This window comes from Suncus etruscus, chromosome X, assembly GCF_024139225.1.
Source record: "Suncus etruscus isolate mSunEtr1 chromosome X, mSunEtr1.pri.cur, whole genome shotgun sequence".
In the NCBI taxonomy this organism is placed as follows: domain Eukaryota; kingdom Metazoa; phylum Chordata; class Mammalia; order Eulipotyphla; family Soricidae; genus Suncus; species Suncus etruscus.
This window is the reverse complement of record NC_064868.1, coordinates 119336174-119354741: the sequence shown is the minus strand read 5'-3', so window position 1 is coordinate 119354741 and position 18568 is coordinate 119336174. Positions and strand designations below refer to the sequence as shown.

Genomic DNA, 18568 nt, shown 5'->3' with positions numbered 1-18568 from the left:
CTCTGCAATTTTTTTTATTTAACCATTTTGTCTCTTCTTGATGGCTCTCCAAAAGCTCAGCCTCTACTTCCTGGGTTTTATCAATGGCTTCTTTTATGGTCACCTCCAACTCCTGTTCTTTTTTAATGTTTTTTTTTTACAACTCTATTGTTAATTTTTAATAAAATCTTTATTTAAGCACCATGATTACAAGCATGATTGTAGTTGGGTTTGCCAGTTGCGTCGTAAAATCCCTCGTTAGCCGTTTTAATATAGAATTGTGCTTCAACTCAAGATCTTCCTGTTCCTGTCTTATTCTTTCTTCCATTTCTTGCTCATGTTCTTTCTTCATTATATCCAATTCCTGCTAATACTCTTTTGTTTGTTTGTTTGTGTTTGTTTTTTTCGGGCCACACCCGTTTGATGCTCAGGGTTTACTCCTGGCTAAGCACTCAGAAATTGCCCCTGGCTTGGGGGACCATATGGGACGCCGGGGGATCGAACCGTGGTCCTTCCTTGGCTAGCGCTTGCAAAGCAGACACCTTGCCTCTAGCACCACCTCTCCGGCCCCCTGCTAATACTCTTTCCTCAGCACTTGATCTTTCTGCAATTTGACCATCTCCTTACTAGGTTTCTGCTTCTCTTGTTCTGCCTCAGCTAATTTAAATTCCAGGTTACTGTGCTTAGTCTCCCAGTTACCAAGTAATCTGGGTTGAACTGAAAGTGATTTGTACTTTTCATCAGCACTTTCTTCCAATGTATTTGTGGATTTTCTCTTTTCTATTTGCTGCTATAAAGCCTGTAATTTTTCATATTTAAGGTCAACTCTTCCACTTCAGTCCTATGTGCTTTCTTCTCTCTTAACAAGCATGAATCCAGCTCTTTAGTCTTTAATCGTTTTTTTTTTCTACAGCATCTGACAAGCTAGTTCTTTCTCCTGAAGGGTTTTCTAAGTATTGTCATCCACATTTTCTGAGTTTTGTTTTGCTCTGTTATTTTTGTCTCCCTTTCCTTCTACTTGCTGAGATGCCTCCAAGGAATATATGTTTTTTCCTTAAATTCTTCCTGAAGATGACTAATCATAACTTGATCCTCATGTTGCTTTGCTTCAGCAGGTTCTATCGTTTTTAAGAATTCTTTCACCAGGAATTCTTAACATAACCAGACTCTCAATCACATTTGAAGGAACAATACACAACTTCATGGATAAACAACAGCCCAGGGATTTCATAAACTCAAACCATTTTTACAAGGAAAAATAAAGGAGCTACTTTAAGACAAGACGAATCCCTCAAGCATGCCAAGATCCTGTGGATATATGGCATTAAACTTCATAAATCTAATCTCTCAGTGTCAGTCAGCTAAATGCACCATTTAAGGGACACGGAATGGCAGGATATATTAGAAAACTGAGGGCCGGGCGGTGGCGCTAAAGGTAAGGTGCCTGCCTTGCCTGCGCTATCCTTGGACGGACCACGGTTCGATCCCCCGGTGTCCCATATGGTCCCCCAAGCCAGGAGCAACTTCTGAGCGCATAGCCAGGAGTAACCCCTGAGCGTTACCGGGTGTGGCCCAAAAACCAAAAAAAAAAAAAAAAAAGAAAGAAAGAAAACTGATACAGGGGCCAGAGAGATAGCATGGAGGTAAGGCGTTTGCCTTGCATGCAGAAGAACAGTGGTTCAAATCCTGGCATTTCATATGGCCCCATGAGCCTACCAGGAGCAATTTCTGAGCATAGAGCCAGAAGTAACCCCTGAGCGCTGCCAGGTGTGACCCCCCCAAAAAAAAGAAAACTGATACAGATATTCTGCTTTCTGCAAGAAACACATGTGAATAATAAGAGCAAAATCAAAGTAAAAATTTGGAAGAAAATTCTTCAACCAAACAACTCCTTCAGAAAGGCCCCACTGGTAATACTAGTATAGACACAAACTTTGGACTAAAAAATATAATAGACAGTGAAGGTTATTTCTTAATGATAAAGGGTTGTCAGGAATAACTTACATTTCTAAACATGTATGTGCCTAACGAGAGATCAACAAGATACTTAAAATAAATGGTAATAGACTTGAGGCAAAAAAACATTAAAAGCAACACAATAGTAGATGGAGAGAAGAAATGGAAGTAGATGTATGTAGGTCTCTTCATCTTCAAAAAGCTGAATATACATTCTTCTCAAATGCACATAGGGACAATCTCCAAGATAAACCTCATGTTGGAACACAAAAGATAGTCAATAGAATAAAAATTATTCCAACTATCTTTTCAGACCATGATGCACTGAATGAAAATAGAAGCTAATCTCAAAAAGAAATCAACTAAAATACCTGGAAACTCAATAGCTAATTACTAAACAACCACTGTGTCTAAAATAAAAACAAAGATGAAATTAAAAAATTCCTGGAAAAAAAAAACGAGAATGTAGACACAACCTACCAGAACTTTTGTGACACAGAAAAAGTGATGCTATGAGGAAAGTTCATATCTCTGTGTATTCATCAGGAATAAAGAAAGAGTCCACATAAATTACTTGACTGCACAACTTAAGATACTGGAAAATGACCAACAAAAGAAACCCAAAGCAGGCAGGAGGAAGGAAATAATAAAATTTAGAGCAGAATTTAATGAACTGGAATATAAACAAAAACAACCCCAAAGAACAAGTAGGCCATTGCATTTCTTTGAAAAAAATAAACAAAAATTTTTTGAAAAAATAAACAAGATCAAAAAATTAGTACCAAGATTCACAAAGAGAAAGAAGAGCCTAGTAAACTGAATCAGAACTCAAAGGGTGTCATCACAACAGATACCACAGATATTCAAATGATCCTTGGAGACTATTAGAATTTTTATGGCATAAATTTAAAGAATACCTCACCAAGAATACTTTACCCAGTTAGACTCTCATTCATATTTAAATAAACAAACAGAACTTCATGGACAAACAACAGCTCAGGAACTTTATAGACTCAAAACCAACTTTAAAATAACTGAAGAAAAGCTTTAAGGTAAGACAAAGCCACAAACACACCAAACTTCTACAAAAATATATCACAAATATATATTGCATGGAGAAATAACTCCTAAAAATTTTTATTGTTCACTACTAAAAAACCAGTGGGTCAGAGACTAAATCAAAACATTCCTGAAAACAAATGAGAATGCACACAAGAGCTATCAGAATTTCTGAGAAACAGAAAATTAGTATTAAGAGGAAAAGTTATAGTATGCAATCATCCATCAAAAAGAGAGAAAGGACTCTCATAAATAATTTGCCTGCACAGCTCAAGAAATAGGAAAATGAAAAATAAAATAAGCCAAAGGCCATCAGGAGAAAGGAAATAATAAAGCATAGAGCAGTAGTAACTGAGCAGGAAACGCAAAAAAAAAAATCACAAAGATCAATGAAAGCAAGAGTTTGTTCTTTGAAAAATTAACAAAATCAATAAACCATTCGTAAGATTCATAAAGCAAGAGAGACAGAACCTTATTAAACTTAACCAGAAATGAAAGGAGGGATGTCAAAAACAGACACTAAAATTAAAAGGATAAACAAAGATTACTTTGAGAATCTTTATGCCATGAAACAAAAGAAACTAGAAGAAATGGATAATTTCATTGTTTCTTCCAACAAGTCAAAGGTTGAAATAAGATGATTTGGAATAGCTAAACAGAACTATCAATATCAAGAAAATTGAAATGTGGCAGGAGTAATAGCACAAGGGATAGAACATTGGTCTTGCATGCTGTTGACCTGGTTTTTATCCCCACCATCCCATATGACCTCCCAAGCCTGCCAGGAGTTATTTCTGAGTGCAGAGCCAGGAGTAACCCCTAAGTGCTGCCAGTTGTGGCTCAAAAAAAAAAAAAAAAAAAAGAAGAAGAATAAAAGAAAATTGAAATGGCAATCAGAAGTCTCGTCAAAAACAAAAGCCTAGGCCCTGAGGTATTCACTGATTAATTCTTTCAAATTTTTAAAGAGAAACTATTGTCAATCCCTTTCAGGCTCTTCTAGAAAATTGAAGAAACAAAAACACTTCCGCACAGTTTTTATGAAGCTAAACATCACCCTGATATTAAAACCAGAGACACCACAACATAAGAGAAATACAGGCTGATATCCTTGAAAAACACAGATTCAAAGACCCTCAACAAAATAGTAGCAAATATAATCCAACAATTCATCAAAAAAATAGGACACCATTACCAAGTGGGATTCATCCTAGGGATGCAAGGATGGTTTAACATCTGCAAGTCAATTAACATAATATATAAATAAAACAAAATAAAAATTGTATTATCATCTTGCTAGATGCATAGAAAGTATTTGACAAAATCCAGCATCCATTAAAGATAAAAAAAAAACTCTCAATAAGATGGAAATTGAAGGAACTTTCCTCAATGTATTCAAAGCCATCTATCACAAACCCATAGCAATGGGAAAAAATTAAAAACATTTTCTCTAAGATCTGGCACAAGACAAGGTTGCCTATTCTCACCATTCCATTGAACAAACAAGTAGAAGTATTTGCTATAGAAGATAAGCAAGAAAAATACATTCAGAAAATTTAGGTAGGAATTAAAGAAGTCAAGCTCTTACTTTTGTGAGTGACATATTATGTTGATAAATTCCTAAAGACTACCTAAAAAGCTTCTCTAAACAATAGCTTCTTATAGAAAACGGCAGACTATGAAATTTACATGCAAAAGTGAATGGCTCTCCTACAAATAATGAAAGAGAAGAAAGAGGTATTATAAAAACAAACTCATTCACTAATGTGCCTCAGAAAATCGAGTATTTCAGAATCAATGAAAGTGGTGAAAGAACTATACAAAAAAAAACCAACAACAACAACAACAAAACACTACTTCAAGAAATAAAAGAGGACACAAGAAAGTGGATAGAAGCAAATTCCTTACACAAGGATTGGCAGGACTAATAGTAAAATGGCAATAGTCCCCATAGCATTATACAGATTTAATTGAATTTTGTTTGTTTGTTTTGGGCCACACCCAATGATGTCCTGGGGTTACTCCTGGCTATGCGCTCAGAAATCGCTCCTGGCTCAGGGGACAATATGGGACACTGAGGTATCAAGCCACGGTCTGTCCTAGGTTAGTGTGTGCAAGACAAAAGTCCTATTGCTTGCGCCTCTGCTCCGGCCCCTAGATTTTATTGAATTCTTATAAAAATACTCATGACATTTTTCAAAGAAATATATCAAACACTCTGAAATTCTTATGAAACAATAACTAATGAATGACTAATCCTTGGGGAAAAGAAAATGGGAGCCATCACTTTCTCCAATTTCAAACTCTACTATGAAATGGTAGTCATTAAAACAGATGGTATTGGAATAAAGACACTCAGATCAATGGACTAGACTTGAAAATCTTGAGACTGACCCTCAGGTATATAATCAATCAAACTATAATAAAGGAGTGAGAAATACAACATGGAACAAAGAAAGCCCTTTAACAGGTGGTGGTGGAAAAATTGATTGGCTCAAGCAAAAAAAAATGAACTCAGGCCTCTTTTTAACACCATGCAAGAAAGTGAAATCAAAATATATTAAAGACATTGATATGAGACCTAAAACTAATGGTTTTAGAGGAAAATGTAGGCAGAACTCTTCATGGCATTGAAGCTAACAGCTTCAATGATAAAACACTTCTGAACAAGCAAATGGAGATAAACAAATGGAGCTACATTAATATACAAAGCTTCCAGAATGCAAAAGAAATTTAGAGGGAAAAGGAAATGTAGATGGATCAAAAAACAAAACCAAAGGTAGTAGGAGGGAAATAGTAATAAAAATAGCAGAATTGGACAACATAGATATCAATAAAGCAATCTGAAGTATCAATGGAGCTTAAAATTGGTTCTTCAAAAGAATAAACAAAATAGCTAATTCTTTAGCTAAACTGAAGAGAGAAAAAAGTGTTCAAATTAACCAGACTAGAGATAAAAAGGGAGAAATTAAAATGGCCCCTAAAGTAGTTCAAAGTATAGAAAGAGGTTACTATGAACTTTATGATCTTAAGATGGAGAAACTAAAAGACATAGATAAATTCTTAATGTCATGTAATTTCCCAAAGCTGAATAAGAAAGAAATTAAAAGGATAAGCAAACTGATCACAAGAAGGAAAGTGAAAGATTAAGAATCTACCCAAGAACAAAAGTACTGGTCCAGATGGGTTTGTTGTGGGTTCTATCAAACTTTCGGAGAAGATTTATTATCTTTACTCTTTAAGCTTTTTCAAAACATAAAACACACAGGAATTCTTCCTAATACCTTCTGTGAAACTAACATTATACTAATACTCAAATCAGACAGAGACATTTCCAGAAAAAAATGTCAAACTAATCTCTGTGATGAACATCAATGCCAAAACCCTTAGCAAAATCTTAGTAACTGAATCCAACATCACATTAATTAAGTTATACATGTTGATCAACAGGGAATCATCCCAGGGTTTTGGGTATGGTTCCATATATGCAAATCAATTAACATTATACGTTACATTAATAAAAAGATAAGTACCATATGACCATATCAATTGATGCAGAGAAAGTTTTAGACTAGATCACACATCCATTCATGATAAAAGAAAACAAAACAGGAATTGAGGGAAGTTTCCTAAAATTTGTAAGGTCCATCCATAACAAAATAAGTGATGACCAGGATACAAAGACTGACCATAAATTGGTAGAAACTATTCACCCAATACACATTGATAAAGGGATAATATCTAAGGTACTTAAGGCACTAGTTCAATAATAAGATATCTCACACTAGAGAGACTAGAAAACATCACAAAGAAAAAGAACAAGTGTTGGCTTGGATGTGGGATAAAAGGACCCTCATTCACTTCTGGTGAAAATGCTGTCTGTTCCATACTTTATGGAATACATTTGGTATCTCTCAAAAAACTAAGTGGGCTTCCACATGACCCAGCAATTATGCTTTTTGAGATCTAACACAAAAACTATTTAGAAAAGCCATTTTCACTTCTGTTTATTGCAGTACTATTGAATAATAATTAAAACATGAAAACAACTCAAATATCCAAGAACAGATAATTTGGATAAAGAAACTATGGTACATAAACACAATGGAAGACTACTATTCTACTATAAAGACAAAATCATGCAACTTTCTGCTACAAGGATATATCTGAAGTAACATGCTGTGAGAAGTCTGTAAATGGACAAATAATGGGTATTGTCACTAATCTATGGTATATAGAATATGACAAGGGAACTGAATGCATCAATGATGACAAACCCTTTGCCTTAAATTCTGAAATGAGAGTGTCATGGAAGGAGAGAAATGGAGCAGAGGATAAAGATGATATAGTCTTGAAATAATGTAGTGGTAGTGATCACAAAACCTGTAATCAAACATCTAGTGGTCTGGTATCTGTAAATAGCTAAACCTCTAGATCCAACAGTACTATAAAGTTAGGGCCCAAAACTGCAATAATTAAGCTTTAAAATTTTTCCTATGGGGGAACTGGATTCGATTCCCCACATCCCATATGGACCCCTGAGCACTGCCAGCACTTTTGAGTGCAGAGCCAGGAATAATGAGTGAGTATGGTCAGGTTTGGCCCAAAAACAAAAAATAAAAGTATATCCATCACATTAAATTAAAAACAAATAATTTTAAAATGAGATAGAAGGAACTTTTTTATTTCTCTTCTTTGTTTGATTTTCAGCTACACCCAGCAGTGCTCAGAGGTTACTCTTTACTCTTCGCTCAGATATCACTATTAGCAAGACTTGTGAACCCGTATGGGATTCTTGGGTTGTATCTTGGGCATGCAAGGCAAGTGCCCTACCCACTGTACTATTTACTTATTTACTATTTATTTATTGTACTCCATTTACAAGACATTATCCTAATATAATTAGAGCCATTTATTTGTTTTTCAGATTGCATCTTTGTTTTATTCAGTTTGCTCCCAAGGCAAAATCAATAGTAATAGGGATCACAAACATTTTGATTGGCTCACAGTCTGATCAGTAAAACCTGAAAAATAGAAAATGTTACAGGAATTGCAAAGCAAGTACTCCCTGTGTTCACTGACATGATAGCAAATGAAAAGACTAGAAATGCAACAGGTGTGAACATTCACATCAACACTGTCACTGCTTGCCTCTAGGCCATGCTGAGAGCTGTTGCAAACCCTTCGCCTGTCACCAGAGCTTTCCTGGGACAGCAAATTCGGCTTTATGTCACTCTTACTGGATCTGCTCTTGCTGCACCTGGGTGGTCCCTATTCCCACAGTGCTGGCTGGCATAGGTGGTCAGGATTTCCGCTATCTGCTTGGTTTCTAGGCTCATTCGGGCTTCCTTGAGCCAATCTTGGGTCACTGGCCTAGAGTCATTCCCCTTTCAGCTGATTACAAATTTGGCTGCCAGCTCCAGATCGCCATACTCAACGCAATTGGAGGCATAGGAGAATAATTTAGGTGTGCTCAGATCCTCGGGGTGCAGCTCAGCATGTGTCTTCAATTGCTACGGTGGGGACAGGAGGACTGCAAGTAGGAGAGGAAATATTGATACAAGCTATTTATTTCCTTCTTTTCTTTCTTTTTTTTTTAATTTTATTTGTGGTTTTGGTTCACATGCGCAGGGCTCAGGGGTTCCTCCTGGCTCTATGCTCAGAAATCGCTCCTAGCAGGCTCGGGGGACCATCTGGGATGAACCACCGACCTTCTGCATGAAAGGCAAACGCCTTACCTCCATGCTATCTCTCCGGCCCCAAGCTATTTCTGATCTCATCAATGATAGCTACCCTTCGTGCCAACTTTCAGACATTATAGAAACGAACTGTCAGGGTCTCCTCATTGTACAAATTCACTCTCAGTGCAGCTGGCTTGGATGGCCTGGACTGCACTCCACAGTGGAATGATGGGCTGCTCTGTAGAGGCCATCTTCATGCTATACTTGAGTGCTTCAACTGACAGCCACAGCTGGTGCACTTTCCAGGCCTCCTCTTCAGCAACGGCATGGCTCTAAACTGCCTGTTCAATTCCTCTCAGCCTAGGACAGGCGGTGTTTCCATCCCAAGTAAAGTTGTCAACCTGCTCCTGACTGAGCCAGCGGAGCTGTAATTCTTGATCAGCAAGTTTATCAGACAGGTCCGGCTCAAATTCATATTTCAGTTCCTGTTCCTACACCCTCCAAATATCTCCTAAGTGATCAGGGTGGGCACGAAGCTGAGTTCTCATTTCATTCTCTATGGCATCTCTGACTTCCTCTATCTTTCTGTCCTGTTTTATGAGGTAAATTGAGGCCTTTGAAATAGTTCCCATTTGTATCAAATATTTCTCATTTTATCTTAATTATTTTCTGTTGCTGTTGTTTTCCCATTGTCTTTCATATGTTTTTCCCCTCCCCTTGGGGTGGGACTTGAATTAGATTTCAATAAATACAAGGCAAGAGAGCTTAGCTGAGAGCTTTCATCGAGGCTTGTGGTTCTGTGTGTTGACACAACTGGCTTGCGGGTGAACCGCTTATAGTGTGAGTTTTCTTGCCTGCTATAATCTCCATATCTGTGTGCATTACTTATTGCAGAGAATTGTTACAGCTTCCCCTGTAATCTCTGGATAGGGAGTACGGGATATCCTTTTCCCTTCTGGGAACAGTGGGATAACCAAACCTCAACCCAATACCCAAAGAACATCTCATTACACTGTTCAGTCTGTATTTCACATCTGTGATGCTCTATTGCTTTTGCCAGTCAAATGCCTGCTTTTCTTCCAGCTTTTATTTTGCCCAGGCTAATGTAATGTGCTGCTTCTCTTTGGCTTTCTGCTCTGCCACCTCTCTGTTGAGCTGTTCTATTTGGCGATGCACATGAGCAGTCAGAAAGTTCAGATCATCTGTAGACAGCCTGTCAGCTAGGCCAGAAATACTTTTCCCTTTCCACCCTGGCTGGCTGGAGGCCTGGAGTAATACTGTCCATTTCTCGTCTGATGTCACCCTATGCCTGGACCACCAAGTCATGGTATGGAGACACAACCTTGGCCTGCCTGGAACTTTTGGGCCTTTTGAACCACCTTATCCAGGTCCACTATCATGCTATGATGCTTTTCCTCTGCCGCAACTACATGTGGCTTGGCCCCAGCAACTTCTTTTTCTTGGTCTTTCTCAAGTGTTATTTCATTTTCTGTAAATGGTCTTTTGTTTGTTTATTTGTTTTTGTTTTTTGTTTTGGGGCAACACCCAGTGACATTCAGGGGTTACTCCTGGCTCTGGGGTCAGAAATCGCTCCTGGCTCGGAGGACCAAATGGGACACTGGGGGATGGAACTGGGGTTCGTCCTAGGTCAGCCGCGTGCAAGGCAAATGCCCTACTGCTGCACCACCGCTCTAAATGGTCTTTGGCTCTGAGAAAGGCATCAACAGCCTCATTGACCACCTTTCTGCATTCCTTCAGCACACCCTCCACTCTGCACCACTGAGCTGCTTTCATCTTACCTGAAATCTCTGAACTGTCCATGGTTGCTTTCAGTGCGCTGGAATATGTGTTCACGACCTACACCACAGCCTTCTGAGCTGCAATGGCCTGCACAATGATTGAATCAGTGAAGCCCAGTGATTCTTCCCAGTTCTTGACTAGAGACTGAACCTTAACTTGTTCTTGCTTTTCCCATTGTGCAAAGCGGGCTGCAGCTTCTTCTGGAGATCGCTCCCCTTACAGAAGTTGAAGATGCTCCCGCTGAAGCTGCAGGCTTGTGCTTTCTTTCACCAATTTCAGTTTTTATTTTAGTTTTTTTAAACTTAATCGATTGATTGGTCGTTGGGCCACACTCAGCAGTGCTCAGGGGTTATTCCTGGCTCTGCACTCAGAAACCACCCCTGGCAGACTGGGGGACCATGTGGGATGTTGGGAATCGAACCAGGTCCCTCCCTGGTTGACCGCATGCAAGGCAAACATCCTACCACTGTGCTATCTCTCCAGCCCCAATTTCAGTTATAGTCCTTAAGCTAAACCCCAGGGGCTGGGACCGACAATGTGTCACATGTTAAAGCTGGAGACTCTCTGTTTCTGAATTTGGGGTGCAGGTAGTTTAGATTCTTTCATAACCTCTGATATACTAGAAATCTTCATTGGAACAGGCTGGACCTGCTTCTTTGGCACTGGAACATTGTATGGTGGGGCACCAAGAGTCATCTCAAAGAGTTTGTGTGAATAAGCTATGGTTTTCTCAACACTTTCTCAAAAGTGAGAATCCCATTTGGCAGATAGGATAGTGCCACCAACAAACGAACTGCCAGCTCCAGCAATTTTGCCAGGCATCAACCCAGAACTAACTACGGCATGGTTGTAATGGACGAAAGATATATTTCCCACAGAGACAACTCTGGGCCACACAGTGATGCCCGACAGTTGACAGGTCCACAGCCTCTTAGCAGGGTGGAGAGCGCTAAGAGTTTTAATTAGAGCCAATTATCACAAACCCACACCTAAAATCCAACATCATATTCAGATGTGAAAACTGAAAGGCTTGTTTCTTTTGTTTGTTTGTTTTTGGGCCACACCTGGTGATGCTCAGAAGTTACTCCTGGCTATGAGCTCAGAAATCGTTCCTGGATCAGGGGATCATATGAGATGCCAGGGATCAAACCCAGGTTCGTTCTGGGTCAGCTGCCTGCCGGGTGAACACCCTACCACTGTGCTTTTGCTCTGGCACCTAAAAGTCTTGTTTCTAAAAATTAAGCACAAGACAAGGTTGTGCACTGTCACAACTATAAGTTAACAGTATCCTTTCTTAGCAAGAAAGATATATGAGGACATGTGAACATATCCTGTTGAAAAGAAATCAGGTTCCTGAGAAACCCTCCACTTGAAAACAATTCCTGATATGGGACTGTTAAGAGCCATTTTCCCTAGACTCCACAAAACCATATCACAGATGGAAGCTGCTCCCTGGATCTTACCCCTCCCTCACCTACCTCAAAAGATTTAAAGAGGACATATAAATTTCCTTTGAATATTTATTTTAGATATACTCCTTTAATAGGCATAACCATTATCAAATATCTTCTTTTTTAACATAATTTTTATTTTAATTGTAGTGGCTTACATATCGTTTACAGTAATATTCCAGGTACATATTTACATTGAATCAGAGGAATTCCCATCACCGAATTGTCCTCCCACACCGCTTCCATCCTGCCTCCCATATATCAAATATCTTCTTATGTAGTGGCAACTTCCCCTAACTTCAGGATCTGTTCAATATGAAATACTAGTAGATAAGTCTCTCTGGAGACTGTTGGTTTTGACACCTCGGACCCCCACATGCATTAGTAATACCTTGTGGCAATGTCCCTTTTTGCATATGCACATTAAAATGGGAAAGGTTAATAGTTGCAAACAAGTTCTTATCTAATAGAGATAGGAACACAAAATTTTTATACCGCAGTGGGACCTTACACTTGGCATAGTGACTTGGGTTAGACTCCAGTTGATTGGACATTGACTATTCACCCTTGAATCATGGATACCACCTACAGAAGCAAACAAGGTTTGTTTTGTTTCCTACATCAGCACCAGGAACATAAATCTACCAAGGAAGGCCCCACTACCACCATAGCAATGACTTACTCCAAAGACAGTCCTTATGTCACCCTGTCAACCAAACGATAGCAAAAGTCTCCTTTTAGGACAAAACTCTCTACAATACTAACTGATAGTGAGATGGAACCAGAAGACACTACACAGCACCCAGACTTTGACATAGGACCTATACAGAGACCAGTATCTATAACTACAGTTACTTGACAGCAACAACTGTGATGGTGAAGAGCTAACCACCGAGAATGACTATCGGGTTGGAGGACCAAGTATGCCTGGAGCCTTGACTTGGACTTATGCCAAAATACTTCGGAGGTAAGATTTCCCTGTTTTTAGGCCAAAGGTCTTTCTTCCCAATTCCTTCCATATTTTACTCTGCCTATGCAAAAGACATCTGCCATACACACACATCTTTTTTGTATCTCCCATCTTAAAGAAAAAAGGGGGGTAGCATACTAAACCTTCAGATATTGTAATAACTTTATTGGTGATAAAAATAATTTCCACAAATATAACTGCTAATGAACTCTCTCCCCTTCTTTTTCCATCCTTTTTTAAAATTTCTCTATTTTCTTTCTATTTTTTAACAACTTCACTTTCTGTCATCCTGAAACAAATGTATTATGATCAGTTATGTCAACTATGTGATACATTTTCTTTTAATAAATTAAAAAAAAGAAATCAAACTACTGGTATTTGAAGATTATATGATTCTAAATATAAAATACAAAATACTCTCTTTTTAATCCTAGAAAAAGTAAACTTGTACAATAAGGTGCTAGACTAAAGTCAATGCAGAAAACACTGGCATTTCTTTTTCTTTCTTTTTTTTGGGGGGGTCACACCCACTTGTGCCACCACTCCAGCCCCAACACTGGCATTTCTTATGCAATCAGTAAAGTAGAAATGTAGAATTTTTTAAAATCAGAATCACTGTTATGCATCTAAATGGCATGTACTATGAATCAGCTTAACAGAACAGGTACAAGATTTATACAAATAAAACTATGTCAGTTTTAAAATAAATACAACATACAAGGAAATGGCAAAATATATTTTCTGATCATGGATCTGAAGGATAAATATTGTCAAAATTACTATTGTACCCAAAGCATTACACAGAATCAGTGAAGTCTCCATAAAATGTCTTATGGCATTTAAGGGACATGAACCAAATGCTGTGAAAATTTATATGGGGTGGATTGGAGAGACAGTACAGCAGGCAAGGCACATTGCTTGCACCTGGCTGTCTTGGGTTTAATACCTGGCACTGCATATGGTCTCCTGAGCCCTACAAAAATGTTCCCTGAGCACAGAGCCAAGAGTAATCTGTGAACACAGCTAGGTTTGACACAATTCCTGAAAAATATATGTAGTAATTAACCCACAAAAATCTACAAATAAATCCTAATAACAATTGGGAAGAATTTCTTTCCCCAACTTTAAATTATACTATATAACTATAAAAACCAAGACCACAACAGCGTGGTACCAGAAATAAAGACAGGTATTCAAGTCAGTGGGATCAAGTTGAAAACTAATCTTCAAAAAACAATCTAGGTATATGGAGTAGATCTAAGAAAGCCTCTTCAATAAACAATGATGGGAAAAGTGGTCAGTTACATGCAAACAAAAAATTCATCCAGACCCACTTATCATTCAATACACAAAAATCAATTGAAAATTGATTGAAGAATTCTAAAGCATCATCAACAAATGATAATGGGGAACTGTTCAATCACATTAAAAACAAGTTTAATTCAGACCCAGTTGTCCATGCTTTCACAAAAGTCAATTCAATATTGGCAAAAATGCTTCTATATTAGATCTCAATCCATAAATTGTATCAGGGAAAACATACGCATAACTCAAAATGGAGCATCTTCAACGACTCTGCCACTGGCCAATAAAACAGAAGCATAGATGAACAAATGGGCTGATATCACATAAAGAGCCTTCTGCAAAACAAAAGAAATGATTAGAACAAAAAGACTTACAAACTGGGATAAAATATTTGATCAGCACTCAACTTATAAGCAAGCTATATAATATATTGATAAAATTAATCTTAAAAATAAAAGATGAACTTTCATTTCATCAAAGAATATATAGATTGCAATATGTCTATAAAAGGTGTTATTTATTATTTGTAATCATGGAAATTAAAATCAAAACAACATTGAGTAAGACTGGCACACCATTTGCCTTGCACTCATCTTACCTGGGTTCGGTCCCTAGCATCTTCTATCATGCTCCCCAAGCCTTCCAGGAGTGATTCTTGAGTGAAGATCTAGGACTAATCCCTGAGTACTGATATATGTGCCCCTCCCCAAAACACACACACACCAAAAACCAGAATATAAATAACTAATCATTCCTGAGATGGGTGTTGGGGATAGCAGAACTTTAGTTATGGTTTGTTAGAATATTGAGTGGTTTAACCTCTATGGAAAATAATATGGAAACTTCTCAATAAATTAATAACTGAGCATCCATATGGTACAGCAATTCTATTTCTTGTCATCTACCCCAGGAGTCCAAAATACCACTTAAAATTTTTAAATATTTGCTCAAAATGACATTTCTACTTCTATATTCATTGCAGCACTATACACAATAGCCAAGATTGGGAAACAACCCAAGTGTCTAAGAATAGAAGAATGAATAAAGAAAATGTAGTATACATACACAGTTGAATTTTACTTAGCTATAATAAAAGATGAAATCATGTAATTTGCTGCTATGTAGATGTAATAAGAGGGTATCATGAAGCATGAAAATGTCCAGAAGTAGATGTACAGGCACAAAAATTTTGTCTTACATATAGTACATAAATAAACATAGTAAAGGAATAACAAATGTCCAAAGGCAACAGAACCTATAAAACTATAAAAACCTATAAAAAGTAGTTTACCAATGCAGGAAGGCAGAAGAGAGTAAGTAGGAGAGGACCGTAAAACATTGGTGGAGAGACTCTAACACTCCAGTGGTTCATGTGGTGTTAGGGCATTTCATGCATGAAACTTTATCACTAACAGTATTATAAATCAATAAAAACTGGAAAATTTTGAGGCCAGAGTGACAGCACAGAGATAGGAGGTTTGCCTTGCACACAGCTGACCTTGTCAGTCTGGGGTTTGATCCCCGGCATCCCATATGGTCCCCTGATTCTGCCAAGAGCAATTTCTGAGTGCAGTCAGGAGTAACATCTGGATGCCACTGGGTTTAGCCCAAAAACAAACAAAAAACTGGAAAAAATAAAAAATTACTATGAAAAAAGTTAGAAGTATTATCAAAGTTACACCCCATAATTAAGATCTTCAAAAATATCAGATTTTCATATAAACACTAAACTTGATCTTACCTCCCACACCAAAATTAATTCCAGGGATAGCACAGTATTCTACACACATTTTACTGTTTTGTATGTGTATGTTCTTTTTAAAATAGAGAAAAACACAGGCAAATATTATTGGTGCACTTTATAAATATTTATACAAGACTGTAAGTTTTAAATTAACATAAAATCAACAAAATTAAAAAGTCAAATTTTCTAGCAAATATTTAAATCCTTGATTACTTTCATTTCAATTATCATGTAAATATAAAAGCCAAATTTCAAATAAAAACAATATAGTTTTTGAATATCAATGCAGAATACTCTATAAAATATTTTTTAATTTTCATTGTGATCAATGTGAATTACAAGTCTTTCACAGTTATATTTAAGGCACATAGTCACAGTGAATTAGGGCCATTTCCACCATCAGTGTTGTCCTCCCTCCGCCCCTGTTCCAGGCATACATCCCATACCTCCCCCACTCTACCCCCTGGACTGCTAATACAACAGGTTCCTTTTGTATATAACTTGTAGATTGGGAATCTTGATTCGGTTGTTGTTGACTTTGAGTTTGGTATTTAAGTCTGATCATTTTTATTTCCACTTAATGTTCATGCTACTATTTGCTCTTGGTGCCATCCACTTTTTAATTTTTTTCCTCAATATATGAGGCAGAACAAGATGATTCAAGTTCTGTGGTTCTGTTGGGTGGGGGGAAGAAACAATGATAGGAGGAGTCCATCTAGGAGCTATCAATATCAATTTAAAAGAAGAAAGGGATAAAGAAAACAAAAGAAGCATTGACAAAAAACATAGCAGCAACAATAAACAACTAAACATCAAGAAGAAAGAATGAAAGAAAGAAAGAGAGAGAAAGAAAGAAAGAAAGAAAGAAAGAAAGAAAGAAAGAAAGAAAGAAAGAAAGAAAGAAAGAAAGAAAGAAAGAAAGAAAGAAAGAAAGAAAGAAAGAAAGAAAGAAAGAAAGAAAGAAAGAAAGAAAGAAAGAAAGAAAGAAAGAAAGAAATATAAAGATATAAAGAAAGAAAGAAAGAAAGAAAGAAAGAAAGAAAGAAAGAAAGAAAGAAAGAAAGAAAGAAAGAAAGAAAGAAAGAAAGAAAGAGAGAGAGAAAGAAAGAGAGGAAGAAAGAAAGAAAGAGAGAAAGAAAGAAAGAGAGAAAGAACAAAAGAAAGAAAGAAAGAAAGAAAGAAAGAAAGGAAGGAAGGAAGGAAGGAAGGAAGGAAGGAAGGAAGGAAGGAAGGAAGGAAGGAAGGAAGGAAGGAAGGAAGGAAGGAAGGAAGTAGGGCTGGTGTGGCAAGGTTTTGTGGGGTTTTTTTTGTCTTGTTTTGCATAGGCACAGTAAGTATTGGGGAAATTAGAATGGGGATTCCCTTGGCCTAAGAGATACAGGATTTCTCCACCCTTGAAGCATAATGTCATGGGAACAACTACATGCTCCAGACATGCTCAATGTCAAACTCCAAGATCTTTTTATGGTGTCAGGAAATGTTCTGCCCAGTTGTGATTGTCAAAATCAATACTCTGTCATTAGAGGTTTTGGTATTTGCACAGATCCTAGGACGAGGTCTAAGATAGAGTCTTTATGGTTACAGAATTTCTGCTCCATCTCAGTTGTTGTGTTCCATCTTCTGTAATTAGTGATCTTGGTTTTTGCACAGATCCTAGAACGAAGCCTAGGATAGAGTCTTTAGATACAGTTCCAAAACTTCTGCTCAGTCTTGGCTGTCTAAGTCAGTCCTCTGGAATTAGATATCTTGGTTTTTGTACAAATCCTAGGCCAAAACCTAGGCAGGAATCTTTCTTATTGGTCTCATAAAAAGTTCTGCTCAGTCGCCAATTGTCAAAGTCAGTCTTCTGTAATTAGTGATCTTGGTTTTTGCACAGATCAAAGGATAGAGTGTCTTCTGATTTCATCTTACCGTTAGGTGGTTAGGTAAGTCACCCTGCTCTTAGATCAAGTTGTTGCTGTTTCTTCACCATCTGTGTGTGATATTAACCTGGCTTAAGTTGGTGCCAGAACAGTATTAGGAACTCCCCGGGGGAGTTTGGTTCCTGGTGCTGTTGCAGGTGCTGTTCCTGGTGCTGTGTTGGTTCTATGGTTGAGATCTGGGGTTTGAGGCTGAACGATCATTGCCCAATTACGTGGAGTCTAATTCGAGTCCCCATGACAAATGTTCAGGGTGGGAGGTGCCCCTTATTATAAAGTTTATGGGTTCTTATCCCTAATAGATAAGAGCTTGTTTCTGTGCATAAGTTTTCCCCTTTTTTAGTGTGTCTATGCAAAAGTGAATGGTGCCATATTAGATTGCTGGTGCATTTGGGAGTAAGAGTTATACAATCTCTCTGCCCTGGTTTTGACCTGAGATTTTATCTCAAGCAAAACCTTTTCTTCTAGAATTTCATACTAAGCTGAAGCAAAAAAAAAAAAAAAAACTTGAAAAAAATATACCTATATAAATTTAAAAATTAATAATAATAAAAAATAAAAAAGGATGGAGGCTACCTTTATCTTTGGGTATAAACATAATACTAATACTAAGAGGTATGACTATTGAGATATTAAACATACAAGGAAAATATAGATATTTCCATTGAGCCTTTTGAGATATTCTTGGGGAAGGTGAGATCCATGGC

General features: G+C 37.5%; 1 pseudogene; it reads right to left on the bottom strand.

Annotated features, from left to right (window-relative positions):
- Positions 1-8227: 8227 nt before the first annotated feature.
- LOC125999027 (MICOS complex subunit MIC60-like) overlaps positions 8228-18568 on the bottom strand; it is a 39309-nt pseudogene continuing 28968 nt past the window's right edge.